General features: G+C 41.5%; 1 long non-coding RNA gene across 1 annotated transcript in view; it reads right to left on the bottom strand.

The window, feature by feature from the left end:
* LOC116986395 overlaps window positions 1–14,395 on the bottom strand; it is a 95,684-nt gene extending 81,289 nt beyond the window's left edge. Inside the window, exon 1 of the long non-coding RNA XR_004415466.1 lies at window positions 14,352–14,395. This is a non-coding gene — a long non-coding RNA (uncharacterized LOC116986395). The remainder of the gene's footprint in view (window positions 1–14,351) is intronic.
* Between the last annotated feature and the right edge of the window lie 2,640 nt (window positions 14,396–17,035).

The following is a 17,035-nucleotide window of genomic DNA, read 5'->3' as shown; positions in this document are numbered from 1 at the left end:
TAGGATAGTGTTAATGTGCAGGGATCGTTGATCGGCGCGGACCCGGTGGGCCGAAAGGGCCTGTCTCCGTGCTGTATCTCTAAACTAAAAATCTGCCTCCATCCCCACCCCTAGCAGTGTGTTCAGGCATCCACCATTCTCTGTAAAAAACTTGCCCCGTTTATCTCCTTGAAACTAAGTCCGTCTCATCTTAAAGCTATGCCCTCTAGTCTTTGACATCTCCACTCTGGGAAAGAGGTTATGACCGCCTACCTTATCTATACCTCTCATGATTGTATGATCTCTGTCAGGTATTCCCTCAACTTCCAGCATTTCATAAACAAACTACCAGTAAGTTTGTCCATCCTTTCCTTGGAGCTAATACCTTCTAATCCAGCCAGAATTCTGGTTAATCGTTTCTGCACCATCTCCAAACACTTCGCATCCTAAAAGATGCGAAACTTGAAAAAATCTAGAGTCATATTCAACTAGTCATACAACGTGGACACAGGCCCTTCATCCCTACTTGCCCATGCCGACCAACATGTCCCATTTACACAAGTCCCATCTGCCTACATTGGCCAATATCCCTCTATGCCTATCCTTTCCATGTACGTCTAAATGCTTCTTAAATGTTGCGATAGTACTGTAGTTCCTTCCATACACCCTTTGTGTAAAATAGTTGTTCATCAGGTTCCTATTAAATCTTTCTCTCCTCACTTTAAACCTCTGCTTCTCGATTCCCTAACTCTGGGTAAAAGACTGTGTATTCCTTTCTATTTCGCTCATGATCTTGTACGCCTCTATAAGATCACGCCTCATCCTCCTGCGCTCCAAGGATGAAATGCCTAGCCTGCCTAACCTCTCCCTAAAGCTCAGGCTCTCGAGTCCTGGCAACATCCGCATTAATCTTTTCCGCAGCCTTTCCTGCTTAATAACATCTTTCCTATAACAAGAATATGGAGAGTTTATTTTTATTCCATTCCCCATACAATAAAAACACCGTCTGAATCATGAATAGAAAATAAATGGGCACAAATTATAATCCTAGAATTGTACATGACAGTGTGGCTGCACACAATTTGATGAGAGCTTTTACACTAATTGTTGGACTATTGTTCACGGGTATGGAACACTTCAGATTAAAATAGTTATTCAGTCAATAAAAGGGAAGTTAGTTGCAATCTAACAGTCCATTGAAGAAGTAGTGCGCATTTGAAACAGAACCCATTCTACCTCATCAGCCTGTTAAGATGGAGTACAATTTGAGAAGTCAGATGCAGATGGATACTTGATGTAATTGCTCCTAAATGCTATTGTCTGATAATGTCAGGCTGCTGTAAGTTGTCACAGTTAATGACATGATTGGAAACATATGAGTAACGGCAGCATAGCTCCAATCTAACTCAGTGGCACTAAAGGTTAATTGGCATGGATAAACTCTCGTGTTTCCAGGCACCAACTCCATGGTGTGTTTATAAGCCAACCCTCTATCATTGACATGCCTTCAGTATGTCTCTTATAGATATGCTTGCAACGTGCTACAGTGGTTTGTGGGCCTGACTCGAATAATACAATCAGTTCATGTCATCTTGCATCTGATCCTTTCCCACTCTCTATTTCTCGATAAGACCTTGATTATCACCCTTTATGAATGACCCGAGCATACTTTATAAGTATTGATTGCTCAGGCCATATGTTTGAGAATGTTATTGCTGCAAAGCAGTATCTATCCAACACAATTTTCTTTCCATGTCTTATTTATATATTACTTAGATGCACAATTACTAATCCAACAATGATTTGTTTTTAAAACTATTGGACCTCACTCAAAGACATAAATTGAATGAAAAGATCTTGTCTGAAATAATCCTGGATGTACATCTGTTTTCACGGCACTGTAGACCAGAAACATTTTCGTAAAAGGAAATATGTTCTGCTATCTCCTTCTAAATAGATTGAGCCCTGCACATACATTTAAGGATGATGACCTTTGAAGCAGAACGCACAAACATGCTTCACTTTCTGGGGGTAAAACATGGGGGCTAATATCCCCAATCGTATATCCTAAATTTATATTTATTTTGATGATTATGTCTGCTTAAGGTCACTAGGTCATAAGGAATAGTAGTAGAATTAGGCCATTCGGCAGATCAAATCTACTCTGCAATTCAATCATGGCTGATCTATCTCTCCCTCCTATCCCCATTCTCCTGCCTTCTCTCCGTCACCTGCTTGAGCCTCTACTTCATAGAACATGGAACAGTACAGCACAATAACAGGCCCTTCGATCCACAATGTCTGTTCTGAACATAGTGCCAACAAGACCCTTAGATCTGCCTAAGTGCTGAGTAACAACATAAAGGTAATATCAATCCGGTTCATTGGGTATCACAGCTGTTGAGCTACGTACTTACTAAACTGCACTCACTGCTGTGATTGATTTAAATGTCCACTGAACATTATTGCTCCAGTTATTTCCTTTCCAGCACAACTTGACCTAACGTAGCAGCAACTGCCTGTAGTTTTGCCAGTCCACTAAAATTATTGTGTGATGATTTTTTGTTAAGTGCAAAAATATCATGGAGAACTGGGAGACACTCTGATGAGTATTTATTCAATTGATGGCAAGTTCAGTTAGCAAATTGTTTTTTCACATCTGGCAATTGGGACCTAAAGTAAGCTCCAATTAATGAATTGAAAGTCTCATTCTGTCAGCTGTATAGTGTTTAGATAGTCTGAATCTTCGAACATTTATTAGTATATATTCCCAAATGGTGAGTGATATTGGAAATAAAGAAATGTTTTTGTGATTGGGGTTCAGGACCATTGTTGCCAAATAATATCAAAACATTCAGAATTCCACCAAAACCAAAGTGTCTACACTTGTGAGGATTTTAAAGTTCTCAAGATTAGTAGATTAGGGAGAGAGTGATGTAGCATAGAGACAAGCCCTTTGGCCCACAGAGTCCACGCCGGCCATCGATCACCCATTCACATTAGTTCTATGTCATCCCACTTTCTCATCCGCTTCCTATACACTGGGGGCAATTTATCTGCAAACCCAAATAACCTACCAACCCTGCACATCTTTGGGATGTGGGTGGAAACCAGAGCTACCTACCGGAAGAAACCCACGTGGTCACAGGGAGAACGTGCAAACTCCACACAGTCAGCACCCATGGTAGAATTAAACCAGGGTGTCTGGCGCTGTGAGGCATCAAGCTTTATCAGCTGTGTCACTATGCCACTGAGCTTCAGCAGAGAATACATTTCATTTGTTCAATGCTTGGTGTTCTCTTAAATATTCATAACCTGTTAAAAATTAAAAAAAGAATGAAAAATTTAAATCATTATTTGATATTCTTCATCTGCTCAGACGGCCCTTCAGCATTGAAGATGAATTGCTTTCACTCCAGTTCTGTGGGTTCCAAAGGGATTGATGAAGCCAAGGTGGGGAATGGAGGTGGAGCAGGAGGTATTTTGATGAGATGGGCGCCTGGATTGTTGTGAGGAGGTGCAATGCTTCTAACATTTACTTTTGTGAGCTCCTGATGGATGGATCTAGGTTCTCATCACTTCCCAAATGCTAATTTCCACTTTGAGCATCCATAGGCCAAAGATTCCCAGTAATAGATGGAGATGTTGCACTTTTCTCATGGACACTTTGAGAACGTCTTGTCTTGGGTGGAATTCTTGACAAGAACAAGGTCTTGTCCTCTTTATTACATGGTAATCTCTACCTATGCTCAGATAGAGAGGCTATTCAGGTGGAGATCGTATGACCAAAGTGGGCACAGGGGCACAACTTGTAAAGCTGCTGCCTCACAGTGCCAGAGACCCAGCTTCGATCCTGACCTTGGTTGCTGTCTGTGCAGAGTTTGCATGATCTCGCTGTGGGTGTTCCAGTTTCCTCCCACATCCCAAACACGGGCGGTTATGGTGGCGCAGTGGTAGAGTTTCTGCCTTACAGCGAATGCAGTTTCCCGGAGAGCCAGGTTCGATCCCGACTACGGGTGCTGTCTGTACGGAGTTTGTACGCTCTCCCCGTGACCTGCGTGGGTTTTCTCCAAGGTCTTTGGTTTCCCCCCACACTCCAAAGACGCACAGGTTTGCAGGTTAATTGGCTTGGTAAATGTAAAAATTGTCCCTAGCGTGTGTAGGATAATGTTAATGTGCGGGGATCACTGGTCAGTGCGGGCCCAGTGGGTCGAAGGCCTGTTTTTGCGCTGTATCTCGAAACTAAATTAAACTAATCGTGTAGCTTTGGATATTAACTGGCCTCACAGTTGTGCAATTTAGTGACTAAGTAGCTCAACAGTTGTGATACCTAATGAACCATATTGATACTATCTTTACATTGTTCCACTGTTCCTGTTCTGAAACCCAACATCTTTAATGCCCCTAGGGGGTAGGGTGTGGGAAAGTGGGCTGACAGAACAATGTAAATGTGTGATCGATGGGTGGTGTAGACTGGCGGGCGGAGAGGCCTGTCTCCATGCTGTATCTCTAAACCACACTACACTAAACAGTAGACACAAAGTGCTGGAGTAACTCAACAGGTTCGGCAGCATCTCTGGAGAACCAGTATTTAGACCCTTCGTGAGAGTGATTGTTAAGGGGACCAGGGGAAAAAAAACTTGGGAGTTAAGAGGGGCCGGTCAAATCATGGCCGGCAATAAATGACCTCAGGCTAGGGGGTTCCCTGATAGGCATATTGTTGGACATAAGCAGTTGTAAGACCAACAGAAATACATAGTTGCGAACTGTCAAGCTTGTTGAACAATTTTCGGCTGGATGGGGATGGGAAGAAGCTGGTGCAAGATCAGCTGGGGTTCGGGGGAAGGGGGTGGAAAGTAAGGGGGGGAGAAAGGGGAGGCGGAAGGGAGGTATTGTAGAAATTAAGCCATTCTTGTTTATCATCAGTGACTGGCACTTGGAGTTCAATTATGTCACGTTTTAACATGTAAACCTCACAGGAGTAGTTTTGGCATGATAGGGACGAGAGAGAGAAAATGTTTGGCTGAGGCTAACACTTTACAAATTAAATAACATTTATTCCAAAAGTGCCAACATTCAGGGATCATGGGGTCTACCTCTTTTGACCAACACTGTGGCCTAACTGAACTAAGACTGTCATGTAAAGACCTAATGTTCACCTTCTCTGTCTCTAAAACAATATTACTGTATTTTGTGCTGTTATGTTGCAAACATATCTCTTTCTATACTGGAATTAAAATGCATAGCATTGGGCCACAACACAATCTTAAATATTTAAAGGCCGTGTCAAGTGGTTTGCTGTTAACTTTGAATTGCAGTCTTTTGCAATGAATGTATCAGTAATTTTGTGATACATATTAACAATAATTCAGAATCGGTCCTCTTCACATCTCATATTAACATAGAATAAATTGTACAGGGTATCCCGATTAGTGAGGGGACCATCAGCAGCGAATATTATATTACAATGCTACAGGGGGGATTGCAATTTAGAGATAGTGCTGTAAAGTGTAGATCGGGATAGCTAAGTGGGTAAAATTAGAAAGACAAATGAGGCAGAGAATAGGTAGAATAGGAGCCATAGTTATAAACAAAACTTACAGGGAGAACCACTTACAATAGGTTCCTGTGCAGTTGTTGTGTTTTGCTTACCAATGCAAAGAAGCTGTTACAAGCTGGCTTTGTGTTGCAGTGTGATGTGATTATTATGGATTTGAATAAGAAATCATTAATTCCTACTGGGAAGAACTGTTACCCTTTGCTCTGCGTTAATGCATTAAAGTAGAGGGTCAATACTCTTGCAAAAATAAACATTAATCTCAATCTATAATCAACTTTTATATTAAATACTGATTGCAACCACAGATAACAGTGAAAATATTATGTTAATGTGGCTCTAATTCATAGCTTTCAGTTCCTGAACAAATATTTTTCTTTGGCAATCAATACTAATCTTAGTTAAATGACTGAAAGTCACATTGTAATGGTAATATTTGTTCCATGCATTCCATGAGGGAACTGTGTCGTGTAGAAACTAAGATTTCTGGTTTTCACTTTAATATCAATGATAGAGTGATGTTGTACTGAAGGAAGCCATTTGGCCCATCATAGCTACGACAGCTCAGAAAGAATGACCCACTCATCTCTGGCTCTGGAAATATTTCCTTCACAATTTTTTTTTTTTGGTTTTGGAAGTTTCTATTGAATATGCTTCTTTTATACAGTGCATGGAAAATATCCATGTGAATCAAGTTTGTTCATAAAAAATTGCAACACATGGATATTTTCCGTTCCTGTCCTCTTCTATCTGAGGAATGAATGAAGTTAATTAAGTTATTAAGAAAGTGGAATGAAGGATATTTTAGTTTAGTTTTATTTAAAGAAACAGCATGGAAACAGGCCCTATGGCCCACCAAGTCCACACCGACCCCTGTACTCCAGCACTATCCTACACACACTAGGGACAAATTACAATCTTTTCCAAAGGCAATTAACCTACAAACCTGCATGGCTTTGGAGTGTGGGAAGAAACTGGAGCATCCGGAGAAAACCCACGTGGCCACGGGGAGAACATGCAAAATCCATACAGACAGCATCCATAGTCAGGATTGAACCCAGGTCTCTAGTGCTGTAAGGCAGTAACTCTACCACTGCACCACCAGAACTGCAGATGCTGGTTTACAAAAGAAGACAAAGAGTGCGAGAGTACTCATCGGGTCAGACAGCTTCTCAGGAGAAACGTCAACAACTTCTCCTTTGACTCCTCTCACTTTCCCCACATAAAAGGAGTAGCCAAAGCTTGGAGCATTCACATGGGCCCCAACTACACCTGTCTTTTTGTTGGTGAGTCGGAAGAAGAGTCCCGACCTGAACCATCGGCTTTCCATGTTCTCTTGAGATGCTGCCTGACCCACTAAACTACTCCAGCACCCTGTGTCTTCTTTGATATATACATCTTTGACCACTGCAATCTTTCCTTCTTCAGCTCAGGCACCATTAATTAGGATTGAACCCTCTCTGTTGCTGTCATTCTTTCCTCACACATGTGCAGTATGGTGGCGCAGCAGTAGAGTTGCTGCCTTATAGTGCCAGATACCCAGCTTCAATCCTGACTATGGGTGCTCTCTGTATGGAGTTTGTGGGTTCTCCTGTAATTGTGGGTTTCTCCAGGTGTTCCAGTTTTGTCCCACATACCAAAGATTTAGTTTAGTTTAGTTACATAATTACAGCACAGAAATAGGCCCTTAGGCCCAACGGGTCCACGCCGACCAGCGACCCCTGCACATTAACACTACCCCACACCCACTAGGGACATTTTTTACATTTACCTAGCCAATTATCCTACAAATCTGTACGTCTTTGGAGTGTGGGAGGGAATCGAAGATCTCGGAGAAAAACCATGCAGGTCACTGGGTGTACGTACAAACTCCATACAGCCAGCACCCGCAGTTGACATCGAACCTGGGTCTCCGGCGCTGCATTCGCTGTAAGGCAGCAACTCTACCGCTACGCCACCGTGGTCGCCCAAACAAAGATGTACAGGTTTGTAGGTTAATTCGCTTTGGGTAAATTGTAAAATTGTTCCTAGTGTGTAGGATAGTGTTGATGGGTGTGTAGGGGTGGCCATTGGTCGGTGCAGACTTGGTGGGCTGAAGGGCCCGTTTCCGCACTGTAACTCTATAATCTAAAGTCTAAAGTCTATGAGCTAAAGTCTTCTTCAAACTTTGAGGAGATTTTTTAATGGAGCAGTAGAAAGGAACTGCAGATGTTGGGAAGCTGAGCAAAACACAAAATGCCTGAGGAATTCAGCAGGTCAGGCAGCATCTGAGGAGGTAATGGACGGACAATGTTCTGGTCGGGACCCTTCTTCAGACAGTTAATATAGAGGGGAGAAAGCTGGAATCACGGTGGGGGAGCAATGTGATAAGGTCTCACAGAACTCCTGTTGGAGAGAGGAGAACCTTCTCAAAGAAGGCATACATTGAAGAGATTTTGTAGTGGAGCAGTAAAATGGAGGCTGAAGGAAATTCACAATCCAACTCCCATAGATGGATGTGGGTGAATCAGGGTCAAAGACTCCTATCTAACTTGCTCATTCAAGCTTCTGAATCCACTGGTTGAAGAATGATAGCGCTAACTCCAGGTTAATGGAAATTGCCAGCAAGACGTTTGTCGTTCACCAATCTGGGTTGATATTCAGAGCTGCAGATCGTAAAGAAATGTAAGGAGCAGTGACAAAGCACTCTGCTTTATTGTAGTCAGTCTCGCTTAAAGTACTGAACTATCCATGAAATATCATTTTCCCTTGACTGCCACCAAATGCAGAATTCTCCAATATTCAATCATGTTTACTTTTACTCAATTTATGCTAATTGAACTATTGACCAGATTTAATCTAGGAAATGGGATATACTACCATAGTTACCTGTTTTATTTTTCATTCAGTATTGACACACAAAAATCTATCCACTTTCTGAAATCCTTATAGAGATAATGAAAAAGAAGGAAAATATAATGGTCGAAATTAAGAAAATGGAATTGACATGATGTCAGTATTTGGTAGAGTTTCTGCAACAAATTTAACAAATTGTATTTTCTTAAATTCTTCATCGCATGTTAGGCCAGCATTTATTATATACCCTGAATTACCAATTCAAGGTGGCTTATTGAAGCAAGTTAAGATTCAATTAAGTTGTTGAGGGTTTCGAATCATACAACCTCGTCTGGGTCACGACAGTAGATTTGATTCATCGAACAACACAAAAAAAAACAGATGGGTTTTCTGTAACAATCCAACAGTTTCACTTTTTAGCTTTTTAATTCTAGATTTAATTAGTTTCTTGAATATCAATTTCCCTTATGTCGTGATGGGATTCAAACTCGTAACCAGATCAATAATCCTTTGGCTCTGAATGCTTGTTCAGGAGCTCAACTGCTCTGCAACTAAACTACATCACATTGGATAGAGTAAGGCAGCAGGCGGAGTCACGCTGGTGGTTCCAGATTAACTGAAGTCTCACAAATGTTACAAAAAAGTAAACTTTAGATTTAGAATCCAAATTTCAGAAATCATTATAAATATAATGATATGATTCAAGATTCATATGAAGAAAGACTGGATAGACTCGGCTTGTACTCGCTAGAATTTAGAAGATTGAGGGGGGATCTTATAGAAACTTACAAAATTCTTAAGGGGTTGAACAGGCTAGATGCAGGAAGATTATTCCCGATGTTGGGGAAGTCCAGAACAAGGGGTTACAGTTTAAGGATAAGGGGGAAGTCTTTTAGCACCGAGATGAGAAAATCATTTTTTTACATAGAATCTGTGGAATTCTCTGCCACGGAAGGTAATTGAGGCCAGTTCATTGGCTATATTTAAGAGGGAGTTAGATGTGGCCCTTGTGGCTAAAGGGATCAGGGGGTATGGAGAGAAGGCTAGTATGGGATACTGAGTTGGATGATCAGCCATGATCATATTGAATGGCGGTGCAGGCTCGAAGGGCCGAATGGCCTACTCCTGCACCTATTTTCTATGTTTCTATGTTTCTATAATATAAACTCTCCAAATACTATAAAGCTCCTTAATTGTTAGCAAACCATAAAATGATTCCAAAGTCTAAAGTCTAAATATGGAGGAACTCAGCAGGTCGGGCACAATCTGTGGAGGGAATGAATAGGTGACGTTTCAGGTCCGGACCCTTCTTCAGAAATTTCAGATTGGGACCCTTCTTCAGAAGAAGGGTCGTGACCTGAAATGACACCTATTTATTCCCTCCACAGACACTGCCTGACTCGCTGAGATCCTACAGCACTTTGTATTTTGCTCAGGATTCCAGAATCTGCAGTTCCTTATGTCTCCTTAATTGTTAGATTTGATCAATAGGCTGGTTGATAGTGGGTGGAAAGGAAATGTAAAACTTGCAGATGTTGGAATTACAGCAAATGCTGCAAACATTCAGCAGATGGGACAACATCAATTGGAAAAGAAACAGTTTTAGGTCAACAACACTTGGGAGAATCAGACCGTGGTTCTTTGACCTGAAACATCAACTCGGTTCCTCTTTCAACAGATGCTGCCTGACCTGTGGAGTGTTTCTAGAATTTTCAGTTTTTAGGTCAGTTAAGCCACTGTCCCACTATGCGAGTTCACCCAAGAGTTCTCCCGAGTTAAAAAAAAAATCAAACTCGTGGTACTTCATCATACTCTTGGAAATTTTTCACACTGTTGAAAAAACTTCACGAGTTTCCGCATTTCCCAAGTACCTGCTGTTAGCATTACGAGCCGCTACGAGACATCCACGAGCTCCGACGTACCCGCTACGTACATTCTATGTACTTACCACGAGTTTGATTTTTTTTTAAACTCGGGAGAGCTCTTGGGTAAACTCGCGTTGTGGAATAGCGGCCTTTAGCAGATTGAATTGGGTAAAATGAAGTAAAAGAGGCTGAGACACCAGACAAAAACAGCCAGACAAACTGGAGGCATAAGGAACTGCAGATGCTGGTTTACAAAAAAAGACAAAAAGTGCTGGGAAAACTCCGTGGACAGAAAGACAAAATGATATGTTTCTATATTACAGGCTCCCAATTAATTAATGCCATTTGGTTAATCACAATTCACACTTAATGATAGGACTATTTAATTAGCTGAAGTAAGGTCCTAGGATGTTAGATATCACTGATATCCTCTACAAATAACGTAAAATAAAGGGTGGTTAGAGAAGGGAAAGAGAAACATTAATGTCAACCTTAGTTTTAATTAAAGTTGCATCTCCTCAATGTTAGCGGGTAGTATTTTTTGCCAAGGTAATGTAACAAGAAAGGATTTAGTTGTGAGGAGATATAAGAGAAAGAAGGGCCCTTGATAGTGAAGGTTAATTGGAGACTTAATAATATGTTCACATTTTTTAAGATCTGGTCAATAAGAGGGCAAACATATAAGATCATCAAAAGAATAAAGGGAAAGGTTGGAAGGATTTTTCCTAATAAAATTATGTTGGCGCACAGAACATCCTATCTGAAATTGTGGATGAAACTAAATCCTTATTGCTTTTATAACGATGAATACAAAGATTTAAACATTTAAAATGACACGAGAATATGGGAATGAAACAGAGCCAGTAGCATAGGCTGAATGTTATATTTTGTGCAGTAAACTTCAGTGATACAATGGGAATTATATTAATGTGTCACATGTTATCAAGGAGCAAGAACAACCTTCAGCAACAATTTTAATGGAGTAGGAATTCATTGGTAATGAATCTGTCCTGGAATAATAAATAGTAAAGTAATACCCCTGTCCCACTTACGAAACCTGAACGGAAACCTCTGGAGACTTTGCACCCCACCCAAGGTTTCCGTGCGGTTCCTGGAGGTTCCCGGCAACCACCTTCAACTAGCATCGCAACCGGCTTCGACTAAAAAATTACAGATTTTTAAAACGGCAACCTATTTTTAGTTGCGGCCGGTTTTGAATTTTTTGAAATAATCGCCGGAACATAGAAGAAGCGGAAACCACTTTCGACCATTAGGGAGACTGACAAAAACCTCCAGGTTTCCTAAGTGGGACAGGGGCATTAATGAATGCAGTGTTTCTCCACAACCACAATTTTGGTGACCATCATCCCAAATTCTCCATCGGGAACTTCAATCTTCCTTTGTCGTTTGACCCTTCTTCATGTATGAGTGATTTTATTATACACAAAATGCTGGAGTAAGTCAGCGGGTCAGGCAGCATCTCTGAGGAATGTGGATAAGCGACGTTTCATAAATTCATATGTTTATAAGTGATAGGAGCAGAATTGGGCCATTTGGACCATCAAGTCTACTCTGCCATTCAATCATGTCTGATCTATCTTTCCCTCTCAACCCCATTCTCCAGCCTTCTCCCCATAACCCCTGACCCATACTAATCAAGAATCTATCATTCTCCGCCTTAAAAATATCCATTGCTTGACCTCCACAGCCATCTATGGCAATGAAATCCACTGATTCATCATCCTCTGACTAATGAAATTCCTCCTCATGTCCTTTCTAAAGATACTTCCTTTTATTCTGAGGAGCCAAATGTGAACAATTGAAAATTGATATGGGCAATAGGAAATTGATATGGCCTCTGGTCCTGGACTCTCAGGCCTGGGCCCTTCTTCAGTTTCAGTCTGAAGAAGGATCCCAACCCGAAATGTCACCTATCCACGTTGTCTGGAGATGCTGCGTGCCCCACTGAGTTATCCAGCACTATGCGTCTTTTTCTTTTGTAAACCAGCACCTGCAGCTTTTTGTTTCTACATTCTGCTGCTTTTATTACACATTCCTTATATGTTATCGAAACCTGGGTGAAAGCCAAAATGACAAAACATCAACACCATTGGTAGAATATGCCACAATTGGATATTAGAAGCTTGTAGATGGAGGGGAATTCTCACAGTCATGCACAGGAGATTCATTTTTGCATTGGTTCTATGCTGGAAACATTACTTTATATCTCGACGAAAGAGGTGAAGGTTTGGCCAGACTAGGGCAGCAGGAATAATGTGGCCTGGTTTATCATACAGTAAATACAAAAATGGCAGGCTGATTGTGCTTCTTCTCAAGAGTCAAGGGTCAAGTCAAAAGAGTTGATTTGTCAGGTGGTGTCGACACAACAATTACAATTTTGCTTGTTGCAGTAAAACAGGCCCAAAGATGTGTATAGCGACACAAATGTATTGTACAGAAAATTATGAGGGGCATAAATAAGGTAGACAGTCTGAACCTTATTTCCCCAGGATGGAAATATCAAACACTAGAGGGTGTTGAAGGTGAGAAGGGCAATGTTTAAGGAAGATGTCAAAGACAAGTCCTTTACGCAGAGGGTGTCGAGTGCCAGGAAAGTGCTGCCAGTGATGGTGGTGGAGGCAAATACAATATTGATATTTAAGAATCTTTGGGTAGGCACATGTATATACAGGGAATGGAGGGATATGGATTATGTGCAGCTAAATAAGAGTTGATCATGTCATTATGTTCAGCACAGATATTGTGAGATGAAGGGCCCGTTTCTGTGCTGCACTCTTCAATGTTCAAGGTGTAAACATGTTTCATTCATGAACCTGTGGTTGCTTAAATAAAATGCATATTATGTAAAAATACCCCCAGCTTGCAGTGAAAACAAAACATAATCATAAAGTAAGGTTGCTTATTCACCCAGCTATAATTCCAAGCTTTGCAATAAGATTTGTCTCCTGAGTCGGATATAACTCACTGTCAGTTAGCTTTCACATATGGCTGCATGGTGGCACAGTGGTGGAGTTGCTGCCTTTATTACAGTGCCAGAGATCCTGACTATGGGAGTTTGTCTCCTGTCTGTACTGAGTTTGTACATTCTCCCCATGACTTGCGAGGGTTTTCTCCGGGTAGCTGCGGTTTCCTTCCACACTCCAAAGATGTACAGGTTTGTAGGCGAGTTGGCTTGGTAAAATTGTAAATTGTCCCTAACGTGTGTAGGATAGTGTAAGTGTGTGGGGATCGCTAATCAGCAAGAATGAATGAATGAAAACTTAATTGTCATTCAGATATACACCTAGACACAGTGCACCTTGAACGAAATTTCGTTGCATTTGACTCTCCAAATCAGGTAATAGTAAAAGTAAAAGTGCTAGGTGCGTCCATAAAAATGCCTCATGTGCATGGTTCTGTAAAATAAATATATATAAAAAGTTTTTTTAAAGTGTCGATATTTAAAAAGTTCTAGCCTCGGTTTTGTTGATTGTTCAGTAATCTTATGGCCTGGGGGATGAAGCTGTTGCAGAACCTGGTTGTCCCGCTCTTCATGCTGCGGTACCTCCTCCCAGAGTTAAGCAGTATAAACAGTCCAAATTGTGGTTGTGTGGGGGCTCTGGTAATGCATGGATTCGGTGTGCTGAAGGGCCTGTTTTTGTGCAGCATCTCAAGTCTAAAGTTTAAAGTCTAAAGGATATGGGCCAAATGCAGACTGGTGGAAATAGCGTGGATGGGGCATGTTGGTTGTTATGGGCAAGTTGGGTCATACGGCCTGTTTCCGTGCTGTACGACTCTATGACTATAAGGTGGCATGCTGAAGTTTTGTTGAAGAGTAATCATCCTAAAATTTTAGCCCTGTGTCTCTCTGCAGATACTAACTGACCTGCTGAATAATTCCAGCATTTTTGTTTTTTTATGCCAAACTGAATTCTGGTTCGGTATGTTATTCACAAAGCCAGCTGAACATTTGTGGAAGAATATACTTGTGATTATAATGTTTTGTGCACGATATCTTTGCAGTTGAGAAAAGCTCTGGTACATTTATTTATATATAGATGAAAACAACAAAGATTGCAAAGCAAAATAAATCTCTAAATCTAAAAGTAATTTACCTGCTCTGTTGAGCTTCTTTATAACTTGTCTTCAATTAGCTAAAGAGAAATGAGAGGGAAGAATTATTAAAGGGTTATGTGGTGAACAACACTAACATGGACGTAATAGAACATACGTAGTATCGGTAAACATACACAAAGAACACATAAATTAACACAACACATTAATTCCCAGGTTGTAATATACTGTCTGAGCTGCCTTGCGATAGACCTGAAATAAACCTTTAGCAGCACACCTGAAATCCAATAAAGGTGATATAGCAAGGTTGATGGCATATACTTGTCTGGGTCAGAATGTTGTCGATCAAGACTTTGTGTGCCAAGGTGGCGCAGAGGTAGAGTTGCTACATTACAGTGCCAGAGGCCCAGGTTCGATCCTGACTAAGGGTGCTGTCTGTGCGGAGTTTGCATGTTCTCCCTGTGACCACATGTGTTTTCTCCGGGTACTCGGATTTCCTCCCACATTCCAAAATGTGCAAAAAAGGTTTGTCGATTAATTCTTTAAATTGCCTCTAATGTGTAGGATGTGAACGTGAGTTAACATATAACTAGTGTATAGGTGATTGATGGTCAGTGTAGACTCAGTGGGCCGAAGGGCCTGTTTCCATGATGAATCTCTAAACTAAGCTAAAACTATGACCCAGCTTCTGCTGAACATCTACATTGAGTCTGAGAAGGGTAGCTCGACCCAAATCGTCACCCATTCCTTTTCTCCAGAGATGCTGTCTGACCAGTTGAGTTACTCCAGCTTTCTGTGTCTATCAACATTGATTCCCTGGTGCAAGTGTGTAAAGTGTGCTGCAGTGTTGGAGATGTTGTCTTCTCTCTGAACTCCATACAAAGATTAAATGACATCATTTTGAAAAATAGGAGTGATGATCCATGTTGCATTTATATCTCTTTAAAATAGCGGATCTGCTGCTTGTCACAAAGTGCTGGAGTAACTCAGTGGCTCAGGCGGAATCTCTGAAGAACACGGATAGCCAACGTTTCAACTGTCTGAAGAAAGGTCCAGACACAAAACATTACCTATCCATGTTCTTCGGAGATGCTGCCTGACCCACTGAGTCACTCCACCACATTTTTAGTGGACCACAATCTGCAGTTTCTTGTATCTGCTATTTGTCACCTCACTTTTTTTGTGTGACTTTTCAACACCATAAATTTCAATCACAATTTGATGTACGGGTTCTCCGCAGGTTATTAGCCCCTGACTGATGTTCACATGAGCGAGCATTTGGGAGACGGACGGACTGATTTTTCAGCCACTGCGGGGCTTCAGGTGTTTTCTGCTGCAAGGGAACTCGGTTTGTGGCAATAACTGAACAATTTAATTAAAACGTCCTGCTTTTAACAACGCGTTTCCCTTGATCACCCCATGTTTTCATTGAAACACATTGCCGGGCGACCATATTTCCGACCTCAGATTACGAAAAGTTGTTTGAAACGGAATTCTGTCCTTAAAGCAGATAAAAGCAAGGTAAGACTCAATGAGGTGTTGCCAATAGACTTGCAAGACTGGTCCCTGTGAACCAACAGAGCCTGCATGGACATTACAGTTGGTATAGTGACTCTGCAGTAGACATTAGGAGAAGCAGACTTTTGTTAGGAAAAGTAAAACATCTCACATCAAACTGCAGATTTAGATAATAGATAATAGACAATAGACAATAGACAATAGGTGCAGGAGTAGGCCATTTGGCCCTTCGAGCCAGCACCGCCATTCAATGTGATCATGGCTGATCATCCCCAATCAGTACCCCGTTCCTGCCTTCTCCCCATATCACCTGACTACGCTTCTTTTAAGAGCCCTAACTAGCTCTCTCTTGAAAGTATCCAGAGAACCGGCCTTCATCGCCCTCTGAGGCAGAGAATTCAACAGACTCACAACTCTCTGGGTGAAAAAATGTTTCCTCATCTCTGTTCTAAATGCCTTACCCTTATTCTTGATCTGTGGCCCCTGGTTCTGGACTCCCCCAACATCGGGAACATGTTTCCTGCCTCTAGCATGTCCAACCCCTTGATAATCTTATATGTTTCAATATGATCCCCTATCATCCTTCTAAATTCCAGAGTATACAAGCCCAGCCACTCCATTCTCTCAGCATATGACAGTCCCGCCATCCCGGGAATTAACCTTGTGAAGCTAAGCTGCACTCCCTGAATAGCAAGAATGTCCTTCCTCAGATTAGGAGACCAAAACTGCGCACAATACTCCAGGTGTGGTCTCACTAGTGCTCTATTACAACAGCAGAAGGATCTCTTTGCTCCTATACTCAACTCCTCTTGTTATGAAGGTCAACATGCCATTCGCTTTCTTCACTGCCTGCATGCTTATTTTTAATTGACTGATGAACAAGGACCCCCACATCCTGTTGTACTTCCCCTATTCCCATCTTGACACCATCTAGATAATAATCTGCCTTCCTGTCTTTGCTACCAAAGTGGATAACCTCACATTTATCCACATTGATCTGCATCTGCCATGCATCTGCCATGCATCTGCCCACTGCCCCAACCTGTCCAAGTCACCCTGCATTCTCATAGCATCCTCCTCACAGTTCACACTGCCATCCAGCTTTGTGTCATCTGCAAATTTGCAAATGTTACTTTTAATCCCTTAATCTAAATCATTGATGTAGATTGTAAATAGATGCGGTCCCAGCACCGAGCCTTGCGATACC

Source organism: Amblyraja radiata, chromosome 23 (genome assembly GCF_010909765.2).
Source record: "Amblyraja radiata isolate CabotCenter1 chromosome 23, sAmbRad1.1.pri, whole genome shotgun sequence".
NCBI classification, from domain to species: domain Eukaryota; kingdom Metazoa; phylum Chordata; class Chondrichthyes; order Rajiformes; family Rajidae; genus Amblyraja; species Amblyraja radiata.
This window is presented reverse-complemented; position numbering and strand designations above follow the sequence as displayed.